General features: G+C 45.4%; 1 protein-coding gene across 5 annotated transcripts in view; it reads left to right on the forward strand.

Annotated features, from left to right (window-relative positions):
- Positions 1-6617: 6617 nt before the first annotated feature.
- Positions 6618-21014, forward strand: part of CCNB1IP1 (cyclin B1 interacting protein 1) — a 39777-nt gene continuing 25380 nt past the window's right edge. For 2 of the 5 annotated variants that reach the window (XM_056528344.1, XM_056528374.1), the window contains exon 1: positions 6791-6941. The gene's annotated coding sequence lies outside the window, so the exon portion shown is untranslated. Of the gene's footprint in view, positions 6762-6790; positions 6942-7038; positions 7064-21014 lie in introns of those variants that run through there. The other 3 variants (XM_056528352.1, XM_056528359.1, XM_056528364.1) reach the window with 3 other exon arrangements.

The following is a 21014-nucleotide window of genomic DNA, read 5'->3' on the forward strand; positions in this document are numbered from 1 at the left end:
TTTCACACTATGTGCATTCATCCGTTATTAAACATCTGTTTTCTGTGTAAAAACGGATGTATAATAATAAAAGATTAACCTGTTGGGGACGGAGGGCATACCTATAAGCCCTTCGCTCAGAAGTGAGACCTGGTGCGATCAATCCCTCAGCCCCTGTACTACAACCCCCATCATGGGACAGAGTCTGTTCCATGATGGGGGTTTTAGCACAAACACTAATGTTGTTTCCCTAGCCACCGGCAGACTCACGCAGCCTGTTCCATGATGGGAGTAGTAGTAGTCCCTTATCACTACAGGAGTCTGATGATGTCACCTCTTCTGAGCATGCTCAGAAGAAAAAATGGATATTATAAACCAGGTGCAAACGGATGACATATAAGCTCATCCGTTTGCCATAGACTTCAATGTTCAAAATAACAGTTGTTAATTTACCCGTTTCTTGTGACGGCAGAAAAATTAGTGCATGTGCTGTTTTTTAATTCTACATCATTTGTTTCCTCTAATAATAACAACAGCTTTACTACTAAGCTATACATCAATTGCAACACTGCTGGGGTGGTGCACATTGCAGGCATGGCATGTAAACAGGTACAATATGTAGGCTGTACTATTAATCCACTAAAAATTAGAGTGCGTAAGTACCTGTCCTGTCCACTGAATAAGCGCGTGCCGCATGGTCTAAACAGAAGGCTAGACACCATCTTACATTATTGATTTTTATCATAATGTTTTAAAATATGTTTTTCGAGATATGTTTTTTCACATAGCCAACCATACTTTTTTTTTTGGTGACTTATTCTGCCATCTAATGTCAACATAATTATGCTATCTTGTATTTTCTTTAGCTTTTCCAGTTCTACCATCATACCATAACTCTTTATCTCTCCCCCTTACGTATACATGGTTGCCGAAATATATTGATCTTCTGACATATCTGTCGGTTTTAATGATTATTTGTAATTATGTGTACAGGTGTTGGAGTGACGTGATTTGGATACGCCCTATCCATGTCGCTCCCACACAGCATATATAAATTATCCCAATACATGTAACATTCGTATGACTAAGGCCCTGCGGGCCGAAACGCGTCACGTTACTTGAGTTCTTGTTGTTTCCTATGGCAACCAAATAAAGAAGTTCCTTTTCACGAGTTGACGCTGGACATTCTTCTTATACATGTCATGTGGACGAGTCCTGGTCCAGTCTGAGCGCAAACCCAAGGACGAGCTGGATACATTTGTTTCTAGTCACAACTAATGTCCGTTATTCATGACTGGCTATAACGGGTCATAACAGATAATCAAAAAATCCCATAGACTTGAATGGGATTTTGTAACGAACGTTTAACATCCGTTTTTAAAGCTTTTCTAATGGACATTTATGACAGATCTTTTAACAGATTAATTTTATAGTGTGAAAGCAGCCTAACAGAAAACAAGGAAAAAGTCTTCAGTCAGTTAATTACTTAACAAAATTCAAGAGTATGGGCCTGTTCACACTAAGTATTCCGCTCTGGAAAATATGGTGCATCAGCTTTCCATTGTTTTCAATAGGATTCTGCTGCACCATTCACACTACAGAACATCTGTTACAGAAATTCTGGACCCCAAACTCCAACAAAAGGATGAACATGTTAATTTCTTTTAGTGAAATGTGCTTGAAAATGCATTGCCATCTATGGAGATGGCACGCATCTGACCTGCTTACACTTGCTACAGATGGGATCTCCGCCCGAAATATCTCTAGGCAGAGATTCTGTGGAGTGAATAGGCCCTTACATCAAGTCCGTGAGGAACAAAAAGTTGGGAGGTGCCAGCTGGTCATATCTAGACAGATGCATGTGAAAAAATAATCCACAATTACTTGCACTAACTGGTATCAGTAGCCTTTAAAAAAAATAAATAAATAAAAACATGTAAGACTAGGTCCTATCCAAGTGCACTGGCATGTGTTGAAGCTTTAAGAGAAGGAGTATTATGTTCACATTGAGGAATTTGAGAGGAATTTACTCGAGTAATTCTGCTCGCTTATTTTGCTTGAAATCATCTAACAATGAAAGTTCCATTTACTTTAATGGACTTTCCGCTGCTCTGCTCACACTGAGGAATTTCTGCTAGCAGAATCTCTGAATTCTGTTCCACCTGAAGACAGAACATATTAATTCATCAGGCGGGATCCTCAAGTAAAAGGCCATTGAAGTCAATGGGATTTTATTTTTCCTGACGAAATCCATTTCATGCGGAATCCAGAAAAGTAGAATTGGATAGCCTCCTACTTCATTTCTCTTCATTTCCGCATGGAAATTCCGCTCAAATGTTGCACAAATTCCACGCACATTACACACAAATTCTGCACAGTTAATAAAAAGACGGCAACAATTTCCTGACCGAAATTATTCCTCTTGAATTCCTTAGTGTGAACATACCCTTAGGGGGGAGATGCATCTGATAGGCATAAGGCTATCCTTCATATAAGAAAGGGCCAGTGACTATTGATAGGATACAGAATATTGGGCAGAGTTGATGGGCGCAATGGTTCCAATCTGTCGACATATATTACGGATTAATGTCCTCACATCCACCAGTGCTCCAGGTACCGGCATGGTGACTGGGTTGTGGCTCCATTTCCTGTTCAAATATACCAGGTGGTGTACTTAAAGGGGGAGATTTATCAAAAACCTGTCTAGAGGAAATGTTGCCCATAGCAACCAATCAGCTCGCTTCTTTCATTTTTAACAAGGCCTCTGCAAAATGAAAGAAGCGATTGGATTGGTTGCTTTGGGCAACTTTTCCTTTTCACAGGTTTTGATAAATCTCCCCCAAAGTGTTCTTTAATGAGAGTTTGGATATGAGATATAAGGATAGAAATGTAACTGGCCCATATTTTAAAGAAACCTTTCAATTTTCTTTTAAATCATGGCCTTTGCCCAATCCATGCAGAATAAATAGAATAGTTTTTTTCCAGAAATAATGTACAAGGGGGCTCTATGAACCTCTACAGGTTTGATTTCCTGGCCACAGCAGAAATCATAAGTAAAATATGGTGCCTCTATTACAGCCATACAGTCATGGCCGTAAATGTTGGTACCCCTGAATTTTTTCTAGAAAATGACGTTTTTCTCACAGAAAAGGATTGCAGTAACACATGTTCTGCTATACACATATTTATTCCCTTTGTGTGTATTGGAACTAAACCAAAAAAGGGAGGAAAAAAAACAAATCGGACATAGTCACACCAAACTCCAAAAATGGTCTGGACAAAATTATTGGCACCCTTAACTTAATATTTGGTTGCACACCCTTTGGAAAAAATAACTGAAATCAGTCGCTTCCTATAACCATCAATAAGCTTCTTACACCTCTCAGCCTGAATGTTGGACCACTCTTCCTTTGCAAACTGCTCCAGGTCTCTCTTATTGGAAGGCACCTTTTCCCAATAGCAATTTTAAGATCTCTCCCCAGGTGTTCAATGGGATTCAGATCTGGACTCATTTCTGGCCACTTCAGAACTTTCCAGCGCTTTGTTGCCATCCATTTCTGGGTGCTTTTTGACGTATGTTTGGGGTCATTGTCCTGCTGGAAGACCCAAGATCTCGGACACAAACCCAGCTTTCTAACATTGGGCTGTACAGTGCGACCCAAAATCTGTAGGTAATCCTCAGATTTCATGATGCACACATTCAAGGCACCCAGTGCCAGAGGCAGCAAAAGAACCCCAAAACATCATTGAACCTCCACCATATTTCACTGTAGGTACTGTGTTCTTTTCTTTGTAGGCCTCATTCTGTTTTCGGTAAACAGTAGAATGATGTGCTTAACCAAAAAGCTCTATCTCATCTGTCCACAGGACATTTTCCCAAAAGGATTTTGGCTTACTCAAGTTCATTTTGGCAAAATCTAGTCTTGTTTTTTTTTTATGTCTCTGTGTAAGCAGCGAGCTCCTCTTGGGTCTCCTGCCATAGCGTTTCATTTCATTTAAATGTTGACGGATAGTTCACGCTGACACTGATGCTCCCTAAGCCTGCAGGACAGCGTGAATATCTTTGGAACTTGTTTGGGGCTGCTTATCCACCATCCGGACTATCCTTCGTTGACACCTTTCATCAATTTTTTCTCTTCCGTCCATGCCCAGGGAGATTAGCTACAGTGCCATGGGTTGCAAACTTCTTGATAATGTTGTGCACTGTGGACAAAGGCAAATCTAGATCACTGGAGATGGACTTGTAACCTTGAGATTGTTGATATTTTTCCACAATTTTGGTTCTCAAGTCCTCAGACAGTTCTCTTCTCCTCTTTCTGTTGTCCATGCTTAGTGTGGCACACACAGACACACAATACTAAATGAACTTCTCTCCTTTTTATCTCCTTTCAGGTGTGATTTTTATATTGCCCACACCTGTTACTTGCCCCAGGTGAGTTTAAAGGAGCATCATATGCTTGAAACAATCTTATTATTCCACAATTTTGAAAGGGTGCCAATAATTTTGTCCACAACATTTTTGGAGTTTGGTGTGACATTATGTGCAATCTGCTTTTTTTCCTCCCTTTTTTGGTTTAGTTCTAATACAGATAAAGGGAATAAACATGAGTATAGCAAAACATGTGTTACTGCAATCATTTTCTGTGAGAAATACTTCATTTTCTAGAAAAATTTCAGGGGTGCCAACATTTACGGCCATGACTGTACATCTTAGTATCCACGCAACCGAACCACTGCCAAAAGGGAACAGCATTGTTCCCACTATATGACGTATGCATACGTCCAATCATCCGACACGTTCGCGCAACTGGACGTATGCATACGTCCTAGCGATCTCTGGCACTGCGGGCAGCGCAGGAGATCGGCGACGGGAACCTGCTGTCAATCACAGCCGGAGTCCCGCCGTAGCTGCCGGAGCCGCGATCACGCCGGTCCCGGCAGCATTAACCCCATAGATGCCGTGATCAATCCTGATCACGGCATCTATGGTGTTGACAGGGGGAGAGTTCTCCCCCTGTTCTCCAACAGCGGCGCTGCGATGCAATCACGGGTTGCCATTGGTTGCTATGGCAGCAGGAGGTCAGATCATGACCTCCTGTATGCCTGCTATGGAAGCCTGTGAGATCCAGCCAGAGGCTGGATCGCACAGGCTGTAGTGTCTGCAGCTCATCAGGTTATACTGTGCTGCAGAACAAATGTATTGCCGCATAGTATAACCTGTAAAAAGTGTAAAAAATAAAATTAAAAGTTCTTCAATAAAAGTATGAAGTGTAAAAAAAAAATGCCTCTTTCCCAATAAAAGTCCTGTATTATCTCCAAAAAAGATCAAAAACACAAATCATATACATAATAGGTATTGCCGCGTCCGTAATGACGTGTACTATAAAACTATAGTGTAAATTATCCCACACGGTGAACACCTAAAAAACCATTAAAAAAATCGCAAAATTTGCCAATTTTGATACAAATAGCAGAATAAAAAAGATCAAGAGGTAGCACGTAGCACAAAAATGATACCAATAAAAAGTACAGCTCATCTCGCAAAAAATAAGCCCTTACTCAATGGCGTTGGACGAAAAATAAAAAAGTTACAGCTGTTGGAAAATGAATGGCAAAAAAAATAATTTTGCTCAGAAAAGGAAAAAGAACATAGAAAACTGTATAAAATGGGTATCGCCATAATCGTACTGACCCACAGAATAAATATAACATCACTTTTACCGCACAGTGTACACCATAAAAAAATAAAATAAAAAAACGCCAGAAATTTTCCAGTGTTTCGCAATATTTTGAAGTTTTTCACAAAAAATGCTTAATGTGTCAACAAAAATGCACCAGTTATATATATATATATATATATATAAGTACAATATGTCACGAAAAAACTATCTCAGAATCGCTCTGCTCAGAAAAAGCGTTCTAAAGTTATTACCATTTAAAGAGATACATGTCAAATAAAAAAAAAGAGCCTGTCATAGAGGTAAAAATGGGTCAGGCCTTAAGGGGTTAATTGAGTACTTGTAAAGTCTCTGATTTGTCGCCAGAACGGACTGAACTACAAGCAATGGGTATGTGTGAGGGGAACTACAGCGTTTCCCAACCAGGGTGCCTCCAGCTGTTGCAAAACTACAACTCCCAGCATGCCTATGAAGTCCTATGAAGAGTTCTGAGTGTCATTTCCATATATAGAGCGGAACGCAGAGTTTTAATGGAATATTTTACAATGACCCAAGTGGTACTAACATGAACCTCTGGGACATGGAGGCGCAAAAAGTCCAGAAAAATCCGCCACAGGTACAAGACTACGAAAAGTTCTGAGGTCAGTTCATCCTCTCTGCACAGTAACAAACCGCCAATTTTATTTATTTTTAAACTTATATGCTTTTTCATGAAAAAAGAAAAAAAATGGCCCATAAATCGTCATACTCGCCATACAAAAACGTTGTAGCCAGAAGTTGGCTTGGAGTCAATATGGTGATTTGCATTTTCCCGCCTGAATTTTTTATTTTCATTTTTTTGATGAATTGGCGCAGAATTTTTATATTTTGACACATTTTTCAAAGGTAACCAAGTATCTTTTGAATAGAGGAAGACCAATGGAAAACTGCATTGTGATCAGAATAGACGTTTGTCTGCGGAGCAGCCTAATCAGCAGCTGATTTTACGTCACCAATAGTGACGTTGATTTTCCTTACGTTATGATGTGACGCCACATCTGCACCGTATCAACACAACACAGCGCACGTCGTCATGCCGTAGGACAGGTAACAAGTGTATTACAGGTTCGTCATGTAAATATCAACGTTAAAATCCCGCCCCTTAAGTTTTCAGCCAATCAATGTCGTCTCTTGCCTCTGGTGTTAAACGGCTGACGAATGAGCGCCTCTCTCCCATTGGCTGGCTGGGCGTCACGTGGTCGGATTTGTTGGAGTTCTGCTGCGCAGTTGATATATTGGACTAGGGTACGGTTCGTTGTCGGGGTCGTGTAACTAATAGTGTTCTACAACCTATGGTTGGTGCACAACTACAACTCCCGTTATGGCACTGTGAGAGTTGTAGTTGTGCAACATCTGGAAAGCCACAGGTTGGAAAACTGGTCTTACTACATGCTGTATAGTAACATATATTGGCCTGACGTCGCCTCAGGTGTAACAGGATATGTTGTGCTGTTTATAACAGTGTTTCCAAACCAGGGAGCTTCCAGCTGGAGCAAAACTACAACTCCCAGCATGCCCGGACAGCCTTCGGCTGTCCGGGCATGCTGGGAGTTGTAGTCTTGCTACAGCTGGAGGCCCCCTGGTTTGGAAACCTGGTCTCTAACAATAGAGGTAGTGTATGCAGTTTGTCCCTCAGAGACTACTACTCCCACCATGTTACAGTAATTGGAGAGTGCCTAATATTTACCAATAACAAAAACAACCATGAATAACCAATCATTGTGTATGAGTAAAATGCTTCTGGGGCTAAGGTTTACATAAGCCTCTGAGCTCTGTTAGCAGAATCAGCCAAAATAGCAATACTTGAGTAAAGAAAAAAAAAATACTGCAAGCTGATTTTTTTTTATGTTTTATTTTTATATTCCGCTCAAATTCTGCAAAATAAAAAACAATCAAACACCAAAAAGAAACCCAACAGACCCCATTATAAGTCAATGGGATCCAATGGTTTCTGTTGTGCAACGGACTGTCTGGGTCGGTTCTTTGATTTTTTTAAGTGGACTCTGCTGCAAACCCCAGACGCAGATGTGAATTTAGTTTAGGGCTCAGTTCACGTCTGCATTCATAGAAGAAGAAAATGACTTCACTTTAATGTGTTTTTATTTTATTTTTAACATAGCCTTAGAGCAGTGTTTCCCAACCAGTGTACCTCCAGCTGTTGCAAAACGACAACTCCCAGCATACCGTACAGCCCTTTGGCTGGGAGTTGTAGTTTTGTATTAGCTTGAAGCAGTGTTTCCCAATCAGGGTGCCTCCAGGTGTTGCAAAACTACAACTCCCAGCATGCCTGGACAGCCAAAGGCTGTATGTGCATTAGGGAACTTCCGGTATAAGTTATCGGCTATTTATCCCCCACCCCCTGCGACACCGCTGCAGATAATTGATTTAAAGCGGGCGCTTTAAATCAATGAACTGCAGTGGCTTTTGCGGTGCCAGAGACCGCGCCGCCTGCCGCTTCTTTCCCCCTGCCTGTCTGGGGGTCCTCCTGAGTCCTATCACCGCCACTGCACCCCCCCAGCCCCATTGCCTCCCCCATCCCCGGTTTTATAACTACCTGTGCCCAGGGTCCGCGCTACATCTGGCTCCGGTGGCGTCCTGAGCTGTCACTGTCGCGTTGAGGACGTCACTCGTCATTGCACAGCGCACAGCGTAACACAGGACGCAGGAGGAGCCAGAATTAGTGCGGCCCCCGGGAACAGGTATTTATAAAACCGGGGATGGGGGGGGGGATGGTTGCGGTGCGGGGCATTATCGGATTATCAGCAATAATGCCCAAAATCGGGAATATTGGCCAATAATTTTGGCCAAACCAGTGATCAGTCGATCCCTAATGTGCATGCTGGGAGTTGTAGTTTTGCAACATCTGGAGGCTCCCTGGTTGGGAAAGACTGAGCTGGAGACACACTGGTTGTGAAACACTGCGTAAGGCCACGTTCACTTGGCAGAATTTTTGCGGAATGTCCACCCAGAAAATTTCCGGCAGACATTCTACAAACAGCACGAGCTGGCAGAACATGCTAACGCTAGGACCACTCAGATATGCGCCGTCTCTATAGATTCCGGATTCCACAGAACAAATTTGACATGTTGGGATTTTCGTGGCAGATGTCTCCGCCTCGTGAATGGTGTAGCAGAATTTCATTGAAAACAATAGGACTCTACTGCAACAGAATTTTTGCCATGTGAACATGGCCTTAGAGAGCCACCTAGTAGACTGTCATTTTTCTGAAAATACATCATAGTATTATTATTAACCCCTTAAGGACGCAGGACGTACTCAAACGGCCTTAAGGACTCAGGACGTTTGAGTACGTCCTGTCAAATCCCGGCCCCCCGCCGCTAGCTGGAGGGGAGCCGGTGCCCGATGCCTGCTGAAATCGTTCAGCAGGCATCGGGGCATATCGCCCAGGGGGGTCATTATGCCCCCCCATGTCGGCGATGGCCGCAGATCGCTGGACAATTCAGTTCAGCGATCTGCGGCAGATTCCGGGTCAATCGGGTCTCCAGTGACCCGGTGACCCGGAATTACAGGCTGTTCGGGGCCGTCGGAGACGGCCCCGAACAGCCAGAGCCTGCAGGGGTGAGGTGGCACTGGTGGTACTGGTGGATTATCGGCCGACCAATCAGGGCGCCTGCTGCGGGTGTCACTCCCGCAACCCGCTCCGCCCCTCTTCCGGAGGACGTGAGCGGGTGCGGGACGTGCACCCCAGATGCTGGGGACCCCGATCCCCGGCGTCAATGTTGGGATCGGGGCCCCAGGAGCGACGGCCGCGGCGGCGACGACGAGGGACTGACCTCATGCGGCTGGATCGTTGGAGGTGAGTGACAGCCTCCTGCTGTTGCTTAGCAACAGCTCCCAGCATGCAAAAAGGGAGCTGTAGTTATGCTGGGAGCTGTAGTTATGCAACAGCAGGAGGCAGACCACCACAACTCCCAGCATGCCCTTATGGGCATGCTGGGACTTGTAGTTTTGCAACAGCTGGAGGCACATTTTTTCTATGGAAAAGTGTACCTTCAGCTGTTGTGTAACTACAACTCCCAGCTTGCACCAACAGCTAAAGTGCATGCTGGGAGTTGTAGTAGTGCATCTGCTGGTTGCATAACTACAACTCCCAGCATGCCCGTTGGCTGTCGGTGACTGCTGGGAGTTGTAGTTTTGCAACAGCTGAAGGCACACTGAGTTATGTAGCAAACCAGTGTGTCTCCAGCTGTTGCATAACTACAGTCCCCAGCATCCCCAGCCAAAGTAGTATGCCTCCAGCTGTTGCATAACTACAAGACCCAGCATGCCCTTCCGCTGTCCGTACATGCTGGGGGTTGTAGCTTTTGCAACAGCTGAAGGCACACTGGTTGCAAAACACTGAGTTTGTTACCAAACTCTGTGTTTCACAACCAGTGTGCCTCCAGCTGTTGCAAAACTACAACTCCCATCATGCACTGATAGACCGTACATGCTGGGAGTTGTAGTTTTGCAACAGCTGGATGTCCCCCCAATGTGAACGTACAGGGTACACTCACATGGGCGGAGGATTACAGCAAGTATCCGGCTGCAAGTTTGAGCTGCGGCAAATTTTCTGCCGCAGCTCAAACTGCCAGTGAGAAACTACTGTGAACCCCCCGCCCGTGCGACTGTACCCTAAAAACACTACACAACACACAATAAAAAGTAAAAAACACTACGTATACACATACCCCTATACAACCCCCCTCCCCTCCCCAATAAAAATGAAAAACGTCTGGTACGCCACTGTTTCCAAAACGGAGCCTCCAGCTGTTGCAAAACAACTACTCCCAGTATTGCCAGAGAGCCACTGACTGTCCAGGCATGCTGGGAGTTTTACAACAGCTGGAGGCACCCTGTTTGGGAATCTCTGGCGTAGAATACCCCTATGTCCACCCCTATGCAATCCCTAATTTAGGCCTCAAATGCGCATGGTGCTATCACTTTGGAGCCCTGTCGTATTTCAAGGCAACAGTTTAGGGTCACATATGGGGTATCGCCGTACTCGGGATAAATTGTGTTACAAATTTTGGGGGGTATTTTCTGCTTTTACCCTTTTTAAAAATGTAAAATTTTTGGGAAAAGAGGCATTTTAGGTAAACAAAAAATTATTTTTTTTACATATGCAAAAGTCGTGAAACACCTGTGGGGTATTAAGGTTCACTTAACCCCTTGTTACGTTCCCCGAGGGGTCTAGTTTCGAAAATGGTATGCCATGTGTTTTTTTTTTGCTGTCCTGGCACCATAGGGGCTTCCTAAATGCGGCATGCCCCCAGAGCAAAATTTGCTTTCAAAAAGCCAAATGTGACTCCTTCTCTTCTGAGACCTGTAGTGCGCCAGCAGAGCACTTTTCACCCCCATATGGGGCGTTTTCTGAATCGGGAGAAATTGGGCTTCAAATTTTGGGGGGTATTTTCTGCTTTAACCCTTTGTAAAAATGAAAATTTTTGGGGAAACCAAGCATTTTAGGTAAATTTTTTTTTTTGTTTTTTTTTACATATGCAAAAGTTGTGAAACCCCTGTGGGGTATTAAGGTTCACTTTACCCCTTGTTACGTTCCCCAAGGGGTCTAGTTTCCAAAATGGTATGCCATGTGGGTTTTTTTTTTGCTGTCCTGGCACCATAGGGGCTTCCTAAATGCGGCATGCCCCCAGAGCAAAATTTCCTTCAAAAAAGCCAAATGTGACTCCTTCTCTCCTGAGACCTGTAGTGCGCCAGCAGAGCACTTTTCACCCCCATATGGGGTGTTTTCTGAATCGGGAGAAATTGGGCTTCAAATTTTGGTGGGTATTTTCTGCTTTAACCCTTTGTAAAAATGTAAATTTTTGGGAAACCAAGCATTTTAGGTAAATATTTTTTTTTTTTTTTTTTACATATGCAAAAGTTGTGAAACCCCTTTGGGGTATTAAGGTTCACTTTACCCCTTTTTACGTTCCCTAAGGGGTCTAGTTTCCAAAATGGTATGCCATGTGTTTTTTTTTGCTGTCCTGGCACCATAGGGGCTTCCTAAATGCGGCATGCCCCCAGAGCAAAATTTCCTTCAAAAAAGCCAAATGTGACTCCTTCTCTTCTGAGACTTGTAGTGCGCCAGCAGAGCACTTTTCACCACCATATGGGGTGTTTTCTGAATCAGGAGAAATTGGGCTGTTACGCCTAGCGCTCCGGGTCCCCGCTCCTCCCCGGAGCGCTCACGGCGTCTTTCTCCCTGCAGCTCTCCGGTCGGTCCCGCTGACCGGGAGCGCTGCACTGTCATGGCCGTTGGGGATGCGATTCGCACAGCGGGACGCGCCCGCTCGCGAATCGCATCCCAGGTCACTTACCCGTTCCCGTCCCCTGCTGTCATGTGCTGGCGCGCGCGGCTCCGCTCTCTAGGGCGCGCGCGCGCCAGCTCCCTGAGACTTAAAGGGCCAGTGCACCAATGATTGGTGCCTGGCCCAATTAGCTTAATTGGCTTCCACCTGCTCCCTGGCTATATCTGGTCTCCTCCCTTGCACTCCCTTGCCGGATCTTGTTGCCCTTGTGCCTAGTGAAAGCGTTTTGTGTGTCTAAAGCCTGTGTACCAGAACTTCTGCTATCCACCCTGACTACGAACCTTGCCGCCTGCCCCCGACCTTCTGCTACGTCCGACCTTGCTTCTGTCTACTCCCTTGTACCTCGCCTATCTTCAGCAGTCAGAGAGGTGAGCCGTTGCTAGTGGATACGACCTGGTCACTACCGCCGCAGCAAGACCATCCCGCCTTGCGGCGGGCTCTGGTGAAAACCAGTAGTGACTTAGAACCGGTCCACTAGCGCGGTCCTCGCCAATCCCTCTCTGGCACAGAGGATCCACTACCTGCCAGCCGGCATCGTGACAGTAGATCCGGCCATGGATCCCGCTGAGGTTCCCCTGCCAGTTGCCTCTGATATCACCACGGTGGTCGCCCAGCAAGCCCGACAGATCGCCCATCTAACCCACCAGATGTCGGAAGTGTCCACCATTGTGCACCAACTTCAGTCGCAACTTCATCAGCAATCATCTCCTCCGCCAGCTCCTGCACCTCCTCCGCAGCGAGTGGCCACTCCTAGCCTCCGCCTGTCCTTGCCGGACAAATTTAATGGGGACTCTAAGTTTTGCCGTGGCTTTCTTTCGCAATGTTCCCTGCACTTGGAGATGATGTCGGACCAGTTTCCTACTGAAAGGTCTAAGGTGGCTTTCGTAGTCAGCCTTCTGTCTGGAAAAGCCCTGTCATGGGCCACACCGCTCTGGGACCGCAATGACCCCGTCACTGCCTCTGTACACTCCTTCTTCTCGGAAATTCGAAGTGTCTTTGAGGAACCTGCCCGAGCCTCTTCTGCTGAGACTGCCCTGCTGAACCTGGTCCAGGGTAATTCTTCCGTTGGCGAGTACGCCATACAATTCCGTACTCTTGCTTCTGAACTTTCCTGGAATAATGAGGCCCTCTGCGCGACCTTTAAAAAAGGCCTATCCAGCAACATTAAAGATGTTCTGGCCGCACGAGAAACTCCTGCTAACCTGCATGAACTCATTCATCTAGCCACTCGCATTGACATGCGTTTTTCTGAGAGGCATCAAGAGCTCCGCCAGGAAAAAGACTTAGATCTCTGGACACCTCTCCCACAGTCTCCATTGCAATCTGCGCCTAGGCCTCCCGCCGAGGAGGCCATGCAAGTGGATCGGTCTCGCCTGACCCTGGAAGAGAGGAATCGCCGTAAGGAAGAGAATCTTTGTCTGTACTGTGCCAGTACCGAACATTTTTTGGTGGATTGCCCTATCCGTCCTCCACGTCTGGGAAACGCACGCTCGCACCCAGCTCTCGTGGGTGTGGCGTCTCTTGATGCTAAGTCGGCTTCTCCACGTCTCACGGTGCCTGTACGGATTTCTACTTCAGCCAGCTCTTCCCTCTCAGCCGTGGCCTGCCTGGACTCTGGTGCCTCTGGGAATTTTATTCGGGAGTCCTTGGTGAATAAAATCCGCATTCCGGTGACCCGTCTTGTCAAGCCACTCCACATTTCCGCGGTCAACGGAGCCAGGTTGGATTGCACCGTGCGTTACCGCACGGAGCCCCTCCTAATGTGCATCGGACCTCATCACGAGAAAATTGAATTTTTGGTCCTTCCCAATTGCACTTCCGAAATTCTCCTTGGACTACCCTGGCTTCAACACCATTCCCCAACCCTGGATTGGTCCACTGGGGAGATCAAGAGTTGGGGTCCCTCTTGTTCCAAGGACTGCCTTAAACCGGTTCCCTGTACTCCCTGCCGTGACCCTGTGGTTCCTCCTGTATCCGGTCCCCCTAAGGTCGTTAGGGACTCTGCCTGCCACAGGAAATGCCTCTCCCCCCCTCCCAGTCCCATCAGGCAAGCCTCTGTGTCCCCTCATGGCTCCCGTCCTTGTGTCTCCCTGCCCCGTGCCAAGCTTCACCCTCTGCCCTCCCTCCCCATCCCTACTCCTGCTGTACTGCCTGCCATTGAGGAAACCATCCATTCCTTCCCGGTGTCCTCATCCCAGGGGAGGCAGTCACCGGACAAAAAAAAGGGGAGACCTAAGGGGGGGGGTACTGTTACGCCTAGCGCTCCGGGTCCCCGCTCCTCCCCGGAGCGCTCACGGCGTCTTTCTCCCTGCAGCTCTCCGGTCGGTCCCGCTGACCGGGAGCGCTGCACTGTCATGGCCGTTGGGGATGCGATTCGCACAGCGGGACGCGCCCGCTCGCGAATCTCATCCCAGGTCACTTACCCGTTCCCGTCCCCTGCTGTCATGTGCTGGCGCGCGCGGCTCCGCTCTCTAGGGCGCGCGCGCGCCAGCTCCCTGAGACTTAAAGGGCCAGTGCACCAATGATTGGTGCCTGGCCCAATTAGCTTAATTGGCTTCCACCTGCTCCCTGGCTATATCTGGTCTCCTCCCTTGCACTCCCTTGCCGGATCTTGTTGCCCTTGTGCCTAGTGAAAGCGTTTTGTGTGTCTAAAGCCTGTGTACCAGAACTTCTGCTATCCACCCTGACTACGAACCTTGCCGCCTGCCCCCGACCTTCTGCTACGTCCGACCTTGCTTCTGTCTACTCCCTTGTACCTCGCCTATCTTCAGCAGTCAGAGAGGTGAGCCGTTGCTAGTGGATACGACCTGGTCACTACCGCCGCAGCAAGACCATCCCGCCTTGCGGCGGGCTCTGGTGAAAACCAGTAGTGACTTAGAACCGGTCCACTAGCGCGGTCCTCGCCAATCCCTCTCTGGCACAGAGGATCCACTACCTGCCAGCCGGCATCGTGACATGGGCTTCAAATTTTGGTGGGTATTTTCTGCTATTACCCTTTTTAAAAATGTAAAACTTTAGGGAAAGCAAGCATTTTAGGGATTTTTTTTTTTTTTTTTACGTATGCAAAAGTCGTGAATCACCTGTGGGATATTAAGGTTTACTTTACCCCTTGTTATGTTCCCCGAGGGATCTAGTTTCCAAAATGGTATGCCATGTGTTTTTTTTTTTGCTGTTCTGGCACCATAGGGGCTTCCTAAATGTGACATGCCCCCCAAAAACCATTTGTAGCTCCTTCCCTTCTGAGCCCTCTACTGTGCCTGCCGAACAATTAACATAGACATATGAGGTATGTGCTTACTCGAGAGAAATTGGGTTTCAAATACAAGTAAACATTTTCTCCTTTTTACCCCTTGCAAAAATTGGGTCTACAAAAACATGCGAGTGTAAAAAATGAAGATTGTGAATTTTCTCCTTCACTTTGCTGCTATTCCTGTGAAACACCTAAAGGGTTAAAACGCTGACTGAATGTCATTTTGAATACTTTGGGGGGTGCAGTTTTATAATGTGGTCATTTATGGGGTATTTCTAATATGAAGACCCTTCAAATCCACTTCAAACCTGAACTGGTCCCTGAAAAAAAGCGAGTTTCAAAATTTTGTGAAAAATTGGAAAATTGCTGCTGAACTTTGAAGCCCTCTGATGTCTTCCAAAAGTAAAAACACGTCAATTTTATGATGCAAACATAAAGTAGACATATTGTATATGTGAATAAAAAAAAAAATTATTTTGAATATCCATTTTCCTTACAAGCAGAGAGCTTCAAAGTTAGAAAAATGCAAAATTTTCAAATTTTTCATCAAATTTTGGGATTTTTCACCAAGAAAGGATGCAAGTTACCACAAAATTTTACCACTATGTTAAAGTAGAATATGTCACGAAAAAACAATCTCGGAATCAGATTGATAACTAAAAGCATTCCAGAGTTATTAATGTTTAAAGTGACAGTGGTCAGAATTGCAAAAAAGGTGAAAAAGGGCTCAGTCCTTAAGGGGTTAAACAAAAAAACCTTGTCTTGATGTTAGCTGGAGACCAACAGTGAAATGTTAGAACACCATACCTTCAATGCGTGTGGTGGGTTTATAGCATTTTTCTCTCTTCAGTGGCTTTTTTAATTTTTTTTTGTCAACGGCAGTTTTTCCAAATTGCACCAAGTTCTGGCTATGGTGGTTAATCACCTAGAAGGAGATTTATCAAGGGATTAATTTTTGCTCACAAAAGTAGCACAAAAAATCGCACGTGCACGTAAGCAACTTTTTGTGCAACTTTTGTGGGTAAGTAAGTAATACCAGTCAGCCCTACCTAAGCAATTTTCAGTTTTCACTTTGCAGTGGTCAGGAGTTTGTGCGAAAGTCGCACGTAAGAATAAAAAAAGTCGCAAACCCCCTTCAAAATGTCGCAAGTGTAAACCAGATTAAACCTGGCTTACAAACTTGCTTTTGACAGCATTTTCAAAAAGTCGCACAAAAAGTTGCAGATGCGACTCTTTGTGCAGCTCAGCTCTCCGACACCCGCTCACATCTACCACCCGCCCGCAACCTGTTGGGACTATAACTCCCAGCATGTCCTCACTGTAAGGGCATGCTGGGAGTTGTAGTCCTGCAGTAGCTAGCAGGTAGGTGGATGGTAGATGCGGGAGGCTGGCCATGAAGCGGAGCTTTAAAAACAGTGACTTCGTAAAGCTCAGCTCCCCGGCCACCCGCCCGCTAGCTACTGCAGGACTACAACTCCCAGCCCTTACAGTGAGGACATGCTGAGAGTTGTGACCTCCTTGCCAATCACAGCTGCCAGAGGGAAACATGAAGTTACAGTGCCGTAACTTCATTATCCCTGCTGGGAAGCCGGGGAGCGGAGTGCAAGCCGCCCACTTCCCTGGCTTCCTTGTCACCCTCCCGTGTCGCAGGACAACAAAGTAAGGGCATGCTGTGAGCTGTAGTCCTGCGGCGCGGGTGGGTGACAGGCTTGTCACCCGCCCGCACATCTTCAGCCCATCCGCACTGCACCACAACTCTAGGCATGTCCTTACTGTAATGGCATGCTGGAAGTTGTAGTAGTGCGGTGGGTGGGACGGAAGATGTATGGGCAGGTGACAAGCTTGTCACCTGCTTGTGCTGCAGGACTACAACTCCCAGCATGCTCTTACAATAAGGACATTCTGGCAGTTGTAGTGGTGCAGCGCGGACAGGGTGGAGATGTGCGGGTGGGTGACAAGCTGTTTACCTGCCCGCACATCTTCTGCCCGCCCACGCTGCACCACTAAAACTCCCATTTCCTTACTGTAAGGGCATGCTGGGAGTTGTAGTTATGCAGAGGGGCAGGTGACAAGCTTGTCACCCATCCGTACATCTCCCACATGACTAAAACTCCCAGCATGTCCTTATTGCAAAGGCATGCTGGGAGTTGTAGCGGGCAGCTGGAGATGTGCAAGCAGGTGACAAGCTTCCCTGACTTGCTTGTCACCCGCCTGCACATCTCCCTCCAGCCCGCTGTCGCATGACTACAACTCCCAGCTTGCCTTTACAGTGAGGACATGCTGGAAGTTGTAGTCGTGGGGCGCGGGTGGGTGACAATAAATGTACTAACCTATTTTCTGTGTTTTTTTCTTCTCATTTCAGATCCGTGTATCCTGTGGACTACTCTGATTCTGTGGACTACTACGGTGACAAGCGTTTTATTTTTTTATGTTAACGTTTGTGGGGGAGTGTTTTTTTTTAAAATAAATGTTGTTTTAAACGTGTTGTGTTTTTTTTTCTATTTACTTTACAGGCTTAGTAGTGGAAGCTGTCTTATAGACAGAATCCATTACTAAGCCGGGGCATAGCGTTAGCCCCAAAAACAGCTAGCGCTAACCCGCAAATATTACCCCGGTACCCACCACCACAGGGATGCCGGGAAGAGCCAGTACTAACAGGCCCGGAGCATCAAAAATGGCGCACTGGGCCTAGGCGGTAACAGGCTGGCATTATTTAGGCTGGGGAGGGCCAGAAACAATGGTCCTCGCCCACCCTGGTAACATCAGGCTGTTGCTGCTTGGTTGGTATCTGGCTAAGAATGAAAATAGGGGGAACCCTATGTGTTTATTTATTTTTTTAATTTTTAATTATTTATGAAAAAAAAAATACGCATAGGGTTCCCCATATTTTCATTCCCAGCCAGATGCCAACCAAGCAGCAACAGCCTGATGTTACCAGGGTGGGAGAGGATCATTGTTTCTGGCCCTCCCCAGCCTAAATAATTCCAGCCTATTACCACCGAGGCCCAGAAGCCCCATTATTTGACGCTCTGGGCCCGTTGGTGGGTACTGGGATAATAATTAGGGGTTAGCACTATTGTTTTTGGGGCTAACGCTATGCTCCGGCTTAGTGATGGATTCCGTCTATAAGAGAGCTTCCACTACTAAGCCTGTAAAGTAAACAAAAAACAACACGTTTAAGAAAAAATTATTTTAAAAAACACTCCCCCACAAGCCCTCAGTAAACATTTTATTAATATTAAACAAAAAAATAAAAAATAAACACTGGTCACCAAAGTCCACCGAATCTGAAGTAGTCCACAGGATACATGGATCTGAAATGAGAAGGAAAAAAAAATGGGTTAGTACATTTAGGGGGTTATAAAAAATGTAATAAACAAACACATACTATATATATATATATATATATGTATATATATATATATATATATATATATATATATACACCACATTTTTTTCACAGCTGTGACTTGAGGTGGTGTTATAAAGTGGTGTTCTGGAGTCATTTACTGGTTTTTGCTTATTTGTGTTAAAAAATGGTATTCAAAAGTAATTTATAGTTTTTTTGCTTACGTAAGCCAAATTTATCAACCCCCTGTAATAGAATGATAAATGTGTCACACATAAGCAAAACTAAAGCAAGAAAAAAATGACTACAGAACTCGCTTACCAAAGCAACTATGATAAATGTCCTTCCTAGTTACTCCCGTGGAAAACTTTGTTGTTTTTTTTTTAAATCAACTGGTGCCAGAAAGCTAAACAGATTTGTAAATCACTTCTATTAAAAAATATTAATCCTTCCAGTACTTTTTAGGGGCTGTATGCTAAAGAGAAATCAAAAAAGAAATGCATTTCCTCTGATGTCATGACGACAGTGCTCTCTGCTGACCTCTGCTGTCCATTTTAGGAACTGTCCAGAGAAGCATATGTTTACTATGGGGATTTTCTCCAGTTCCTAAAATGGACAGCAGAGGTCAGCAGAGAGCACTGTGGTCAGGACATCACAGGAAATGCATTTCTTTTTGGATTTCTCTTTAGTATACAGCCCCTAAAAAGTAGTTGGAAGGATTAAGATTTTTTTAATAGAAGTGATTTACAAATCTGTTTAACTTTCTGGCACCAGTTGATTTAAAAAAAAAAAAAGTTTTCCACGGGAGTACCCCTTTAAACCTCAATAGGTTAAAAAAAAAAAAAATACACAAAAACACATTTTTTTCAGGCATTTGTTCCTCACATTCAATAGAAATCCAAGCATCACATACTCAAAAAAAGCAGCAACAACCGTGACGTCCACAGTCAGCAAGAACAACCCCAACTTTAAGTTGCAGAAATTCATGCAGCAATCTCCTGCAAGCGAATATAACCCGACGGTATGTTCATATGGCATATTTTTTTTTTACTGAGGGAAAGAAAATAAGCCATGAATTATTCAATAATAATTTCAAGCCTAGCCTTGGATTTCTATCATGTATTTTAGTAGCTGTGATGGACACAGATCACAATACACTTAGGGGGACATTTATCAATGTTTGCTTATGTATTCCTTTTTTAGTTATTTTTTTCTTACAATTTTTTTGCTTACGTGCAAATTATTTATCAACTGCTTTCAGACTGTTGATAAACTTCTTTGGCGTAAGCAATTTTTTTTTGCTTGAGTAGTGGCTTTTTCATGCAATGCGACTTTTTTGCGACTTTTGCACTTTTGTAAATCTCTTACCACTACAAGTCAAAAATCACTTTTTGCTTTGGTAAGCAAGTTTCTTCTTTTTTTTTTTGCTTAGGGCAGTGCACAATCAAAAAGTTGCACAAAAAATTGAGTAGTTGCACATGCGACTTTTTTGCGACAACTTTATGCAAAAAAAATAACCTACTAAATGCTTGTGGAATAGCCCAATTCAGTGTGATTTTCACATCAAGAAGAGACAATACACTTAGAAAGAATTCACATAACAATTTATGCCTTAAAGGGGTACTCCGCCCCTAGACATCTTATCCCCTATCCAAAGGATAGGGGATAAGATGTTAGATCGCCGGGGTCCCGCTGCTGGGGACCCTGGGGATCACTGCTGCAGCACCCCGCTATCATTCCTGCGCAGAGCGAGATCGCTCTGCACGTAATTACGGGCAATACAGGGGCCGGAGCATCGTTACGTCACGGCTCTGCCCCTCGTGACGTCACGGCCCGCCCCGTCAATACAAGTCTATGGGAGGGGGTGTGGCGGTCGTCACGCCCCCTGCCATAGACTTGGATTAAGGGGACGGGCCGTGATGTCATGTGGGGCGGAGCCATGACGTCACGCTGCTCCGGCCCCTGTATCGCCCGTCATTACGCACAGAGCGAACTCGCTCTGTGCAGTAATGATGGCGGGGTGCCGCAGCGGCGATCCCCGGGGTCCCCAGCAGTGGGACCGCGGAGATCTAACATCTTATCCCCTATCCTTTGGATAGGGGATAAGATGTCTAGGGGCGGAGTACCCCTTTAAAGGTACAAATACATGGGCAGAAACTGTAAACCACTGCTGACGTGTCTGTTCTTGGATTGGCCCGGGCCAATCTAAGCACAGACATGTCAGAAGATTTGAAAAATACATAAAAACTTTATTTAACACAACACCTTCCCCCCCAAAAGCAACACTAGGCTATGTTCACATCTGCGTCAGAGGCTACGGACAGACTATAGCACAGCAGACACCATCGTATCCGGAGAGATCGGATTCATGTAATAGGATTTGACCGGACAGAAAAGTACGGCTTGC

Source organism: Hyla sarda, chromosome 1 (assembly GCF_029499605.1).
Source record: "Hyla sarda isolate aHylSar1 chromosome 1, aHylSar1.hap1, whole genome shotgun sequence".
Lineage (NCBI taxonomy): Eukaryota > Metazoa > Chordata > Amphibia > Anura > Hylidae > Hyla > Hyla sarda.